This window comes from Rhinopithecus bieti, unplaced genomic scaffold (genome assembly GCF_001698545.2).
Source record: "Rhinopithecus bieti isolate Rb0 unplaced genomic scaffold, ASM169854v2 scaffold_37463, whole genome shotgun sequence".
NCBI lineage: Eukaryota > Metazoa > Chordata > Mammalia > Primates > Cercopithecidae > Rhinopithecus > Rhinopithecus bieti.
In genome coordinates, this window is record NW_016815818.1 from 1,320,982 (window position 1) to 1,327,044 (window position 6,063).

The following is a 6,063-nucleotide window of genomic DNA, read 5'->3' on the forward strand; positions in this document are numbered from 1 at the left end:
GAAAGAGGGGAGGAAGTCAGGGGCCAGAAGGCAGGCGGACCCAGGGCCACTCTTCAGATGAACAAGGCTCTGGGCCTGAAAGATTCCAGCATGTTTAAAGAGTTCTTCTAAGAGGGTAACATCACCGAAAAGCAGTTCCTGGAGAGAAGGGACTCACTTTCCCGGGGCTGAGAGAGAAACTTGCAGAGGGAGTGGGGGAAGGGCGTGAAGGAAGAAAACAGGACTGTCAGATTCCAGGAGGGTGGGAGTGTCCCCTCCCCCTTGTCTTTATGCCAACCATGGGCCCAGTCTCCAGTCTGGGGCAGGTGGGTGGGACAGTGAGGGGCCAAGCGAGCTGGCCCTACTTCCCCTCTCCCCCATCAATTTGTCTCAGCTAGGGTCAGGGGCCAGGAACAAATGCTGTCAGGCCAGCTGGCCAGAGAGTTCCCAATTAGACTTTGTGTCTCATCCTTAAGGCCCTGAGCCCCCAAGCCGGGCACCCTGGCCCAATTACTGCCCAGCAGCATTAACCCCTTGGTGCCCCAGGCCGTTAATGGAATGTTAATTGGTCTAATGGGTTTCATGTCAACAAGTCCTAATGAGCTCCTTCCTAACGAGCTTCGTATTTTTTTCTGAGCCTGTTTGTCAACACACTGGATTTGGGGCTCCAGACTGCCGACCTGGTGGTACAGGGCTGTGGGGGGCGTGGGTTGAGGAGGCTGAGGGAGGTGGGTGCCCAGGACTGCCCATCCCATTTCCTAAAGGGGTGTGCTTTTATGACTCTGCATCCACTGACCCTGCCTCGCCGGCTCCTGGGCTCTCTAATGTGGCATTTTAGTTTCTTCTGATGATATCAGAGACACAAATGATTTCTTCTTGGTTAACATTGTGGGGTCGAGCGTTGCGTTAGAATTTTCCCCTCCTAGATGTCTTATCATAAAGGTTTTCAGCACTGAACAAAACAAATCAGAAAAGCAACCTTTCCCCGTGAGCCTGTTCGTGATGGGAAATCTCTCCGTGGGAGACGCTCCTGTCTGTCCTCCATTTGCAGTCTTGCCTGTGTCCTCCTTGAATGCCGAGGTGTCTGGTGACAGGGCACTGGGGCCTCTGGAAAGGGCCAAGCAGCCTCTCAGAGTCCGTGACAAAAGCTCCGAAGCCCGGAGCTGGGTTTGCAGGGGCTCAGGCCTGCTGCTCCTCTCCCTCTCCCAAAGAAAATGCAAAAAAGGCAGCTTCCCCCAAAGGGCCAGGACCCCTGCTGTGGCTCAAGGAGTTCCCCCACACCCCACTGCAAAGTCCCAGCCAAGTCCCAGATAAGGCGAGTCAGATCCCCAAATTCCTCTCCAGGATGGTTGCACGTGGCCTTTCAGGAACCAGGGAAGTGCATGTGTGGGTGGAGAGGTGTGAGGCAAAGAGCCAGCTTCCGGACATGGGTGCAGGGTCCTCCCGCAGCTGAGCTCCCGGAGTGTCAAGTTGCCAGAGGCTTCTGTGCCTGAGCGAGCAGAGAAGGAAACTTAAGCCTCTGTTGAAAAGGCCTCCTGTTCTCTTGCAGGAGAAGCCCCCAGAGGGTAAGGGGGCAGTGGCCTAGTGGCCTATGGTGACCCCAAGGAGGGGGAGGGGCCAGGGCCATCTGGGTCCTCAGAATATTGTTCCTGTGTCTTCTTCCTAGGCGGGTCTGGCCCTGCTCCACAGCCTGGTGGGCTCAGGACTGAACCGTCTCCTCTCAGCCTCACGGGTGGTTGTCTCTGGGTGCAGACCACTCTGAACCATCCCTCCTTACCCCCAGACAGGGCAGCCCTCCTGCTGCTACAAATGTTTCTAGGGACAGCGCCTCTAAAATGACCCCTGCCTTCCATTCACTGGACAGTGAACAAAAGAATGTGAATGAAGGGCGCCTCTCTGTAGCCTATGCCCCCCTCGTTGAGCTTCCTTTGTTTTGCCTTCATTATGACTTTCTAATCCATGGGATGAGGTTACCAAAAGACCCAAGCCCGAGGTTAAAGAGAACTAGTTGCCCCTAAGAGGGGAGAAAGCCCTCCTTCCTGAGGCGGCTCCCACGCTGACTCTGCCCCCAGGCTCCCTCTTCTGGAGGCTGCAGGCACTACAGTGCTGTAGCCCTTCACTTTTTTCCCCTGCCGGTGAGCATCTGTGATCCGTGCTCTGAGATCCCACCATCCTGGTCCTTGGGCCCTATCCCAAGTTGCCTTCTCTGCCAGAGTTCCAGGGAAGGCTATGTTTAATAGTCCCCTGAAACATTCCTATTTATTTTGTCAGGGTCCAAAAAAGAGAAACTCCACCCACTTTAATATCTCAAAAGTCTTAATTCTGGAAGTTCCTTCTGATGTCTCAAAGAGTCTATATCTCCCCCCCTACACACACACCTTTTTCCCTCTGCAACCCTCACTCTGCTCTTGGCTCTCTGGGATGCTGACCACCACCCAGACAAAGATCCAGCTGTGAACAGAGGCCTTGGTTCCCCTGCCTGAAGAGAGAGGCTCCCACAAGGTCCCCCCCCCGCATCCCTTTGCAGAAGGAAATTGGATCTCAGGGACCAGTGGTGTGTGAGATGGGCGAGGCCCTGCATGCTGTTATGAAGATATCCTGGTGGTCCGTCCAGGCGGGGGCGAGCAACAGGCAGTGAGGCCGATGGAACCAGCCTGCAGTCGGCATTTTTAGCACCGGGGGAGCCATCCCTCCCTGTGCATTCTCCACCCACCTCCACCTCACTTTCTTCCTTCCTGTAGGACCATGACCTCCCTCTCCTAGCCATGCTCCTTGGAGAGAAGACCTTGCCTCATTCATCTGTCCCACCACACTCCTCACACAGTTCTCTGCACAGAGTTGGTAGTTTGGTAGACATCTATTGAGGAAACACACATTTCCAGTGCTTTTTGCAGAAGGTCAAAGCGTACTTGGTACCTTGGAGACTCAGGTCAGGTCAGAGTAGCTCTTACTTCCCTTTCCTGAAAAAGGACCAAATGAATCACACACACACACACACACACACACACACACACACACACACAGGACCCTGGAGGCCAGCCCCTTTAGTTGATAGCAGCTCCAAAGCACTCTCAAATTCCCACAGAATTCAGGTCTGTGAACATTTTGGAAGACCCTGGGAAGGACCAGGCTGGAAAAGGATGAAGCCCTAGGTGCTTGAGGGAGAGGGGACGGAGGGTGTGAGTGCTGTGCTCACAAAGGTTTCTAGTCCAACACTGCCCTCCACCCAGGAGAAGGACGCGTCCTGCACTCCACAGAGGCTCTTAGCAACCTCCTACCCTACAGTGGACAGCCCGGTATCAGGCAACTAGCCTGTGGCTTCTAGATCTAAATATTTCCAAGCATCTACTGTAGCACAACACCTCTCCGGACATTCTGTTCCTTGGGTGGCACAGCCGGGCTATCTCCACTTATGGCGCCACGTCCTAGTTCAAGAGGACGCCTTGAGGCTTCGTGGGGGCAGCTCGCCTGCTTACTGGTGACGGGGAAAAGATGGGGGCGACAGTGGAGCAGACCCAGAGCTGGGAATCCGGAGGTGCTGCTTCCATCCCAGCTTCACCAGCAAGTTCCCCAACCCCCACCCTCCCATACACAAGTCACCCTTGGCCTCTGTCTTCTACCAGCCAAAGAGGCAGGTAGTCCATTTGGCTCTGATAGCTCTTCTGGCACCCACACATTCCGGTGACCATACTAAACCAAGGCTGAGGAAAGTCCTGCTTAATAGGATATGCAGGCACGTCCGTGGACACGCCCATAGTCACAAGCCCGCTCCTGGAAGAGTACAGGAGTGGACTGGCATTCCCTGCCTCTTTCCCTTCCCCAAGGCCTCCAGGCAGCCACCCTGGGGCTGCAGTCTGAGGAGGGGTCCGGGCCCCCGTGTCCTTGCCACCACTAGGGGGTGTGGTGAGCCCTGGGGAGGGGCGAGCTCCGCGCTTGGGGACCCTGGGGCTCTGTAGCTGGCCTGAGGCCCTCCTGCCCCTGTGCCCTCTGTGGCTGCTCCAGAAAGCCTGGGAAACACCGGGGCCAGGAGCACCCTTATCAGGCTGGGACTCAGGGCCCTCCTGGGGAAGGAGGGGTATCCAAATGGTCTTCAGTCCCCCGTGCTCCTACCAGGCAGGCCTCCTCCCCCTTTAGGACCCCTCCCCACATGCACAACAGGCCTGAGCTGATGCTGAACAAAGCGCCGCTGCAGGGGTACCGGTTGTTTTACATATGATTTGAATATTGTTTCTTTCAAGTCAAAATAGCACAGCAAGCCCCTCCCCACCCAGGCTTCTCCCTCAGCTCTCATTTGTTGCCCTGAAGGGCGTGCAACCCTCGCTGCACCCAGCCGGCCCAGGTGGCCCAGCGGGGGACACAGGGAGCTGCTGGGTGCCCAGGGCGGGCCTGCTCGGCGGTGTTAACGGTGCGGCCCCCTTTCTCCTGCCCACAGGTCCTCCATGTGACTCAATCCCATGATGCAACATGCCTCCCCAGCCCCCGCTCTGACGATGATGGCCACGCAGAATGTCCCGCCCCCACCCTACCAGGACAGCCCACAGGTGAGTGCGCAGGGGCCGCTGCCTCCCACCATGGGGGAGGGAGTGTGGTGGCCTTAGAGCCCCGGCTGCAGGCTGGGATATTCCAGGGGCCAACGGGCTGAGCCAGGCCCTCCACAATCATGTCCTGGCGGCACTCCTGGCTCTTCCCCCTCAGCCTGGGGAGTGAGAGTCCTGCAGACACAGACCCCGAGGGGAGTCACCAGGTTCAGAACCCGGAACCTAGGACTGGAAGCTAGAGTAATGGTCACAGTCCTGTCCCCCACCCCACCTCTCAGACAGCAGACGAGCGCAGCCAAACCCCTTTGTTGTGACTGGGGCAAAATCTACAGTTGGGGAGAGCCAGGTACCAGATGTGAGGGGAACCGCCCTCTGAGTGAGAAACTTCCTACTCAGAGGCTCCTGAGTGTCAGGCCCCCCGTTCTTGGTCACCTGGGCTCTTTCGTCCTCCTCTGCCTGCCTATCGGGAGAATCTCTGTTCTCTTCAGAACTCTTCTGGGCTTCTACTTTTTAAAAGCCAAGATTCTTTCTGTATACCCCACAACCCCTTTCTTCTGGTCCCCAGCTTTCACCCCTCAGCTCAGACACAGCTGCCCCCCAAGATCTTCTGCACCCCCTACCCCGATTGCCACTCCTGCAACAGGCCCCTCCTCAGCAGTGCCTTCTTGCTGTCTTCATGCTGTCTGCCCTCCTCCTGGAAGCCTGCCCAGCTTGTGGGGGCTGCCCTCCTACATCCTTGAGACCAGCTGCTTTTCCTATTTGCTTCCCCCAGGTGCTCCTCTTGTCCACCCTTGGTTCTTGGGAAACTTTGAGTTTTGTGTCTGTGCTTTCACAGAAGCCTTCATTCTCTGACACTTCCCTTCACACTCTCCTGTCAATATGAATTCGATAATTATTTATTGGGCACCTGTGATGTGAAATGCACCCAGCTAAAATGTCCATTCTCACATTTGCCCATGTGCAGCAGTTGCCGGCTGAGTGCTATGGGCAGGCTACCATCTGCACTCCTCCAGCAGCCACTCTCTGCCTTACCCTGCCATCCCTCACTCATCAAACACAGCTGTTCTCATGGGCTACATGGAAAATTTGTGCAGCATGAAAGGGGTCTTAAGATGCAGATGCTGGGCTTGTGCTCACTATGGTCCTGATGCCCCCAGCCTAGTGAGAGCATGTAGTAGCTGCTTTATACATCTTTGTCATCCCCCGGGAGATTACCAGATGCTCTGGGGCCTCTTTCTAGCGTACCCAGCATATGGAACCCCTTCAACTGCTCTGTCCTTGAAGGTCCAAAGGCCCTGGTCTTTCACCCATCTCTGAGCACATGTCTACGGCCCCACTCCCACATATCAAATCACATTACTTCCCCAGCTCTCCCAGCCTAACCCCATCCTCAGTGAACCCTCTGCTCATGCCAGTAGTTTCCATGAATAAGCCACAGGGTTGAACTTGGCCTTTACATGGCTCTTGTATTTGAAAGCTTCCAGGCATTCAACACTATGTCAAGTCCCTTCCCTCTGTAGCTTCAGCTCCCGAGACAAAGTTCAGA

The 6,063-nt window shown here is 55.8% G+C and overlaps 1 long non-coding RNA gene across 1 annotated transcript in view; it reads left to right on the plus strand.

Moving 5' to 3' along the window:
- The window catches only part of LOC108516399 (uncharacterized), a 117,800-nt gene extending 113,276 nt beyond the window's left edge, over positions 1-4,524 (plus strand). The window contains exon 3 of the long non-coding RNA XR_001881809.1: positions 4,412-4,524. This is a non-coding gene — a long non-coding RNA (uncharacterized LOC108516399). The remainder of the gene's footprint in view (positions 1-4,411) is intronic.
- Positions 4,525-6,063: the final 1,539 nt, after the last annotated feature.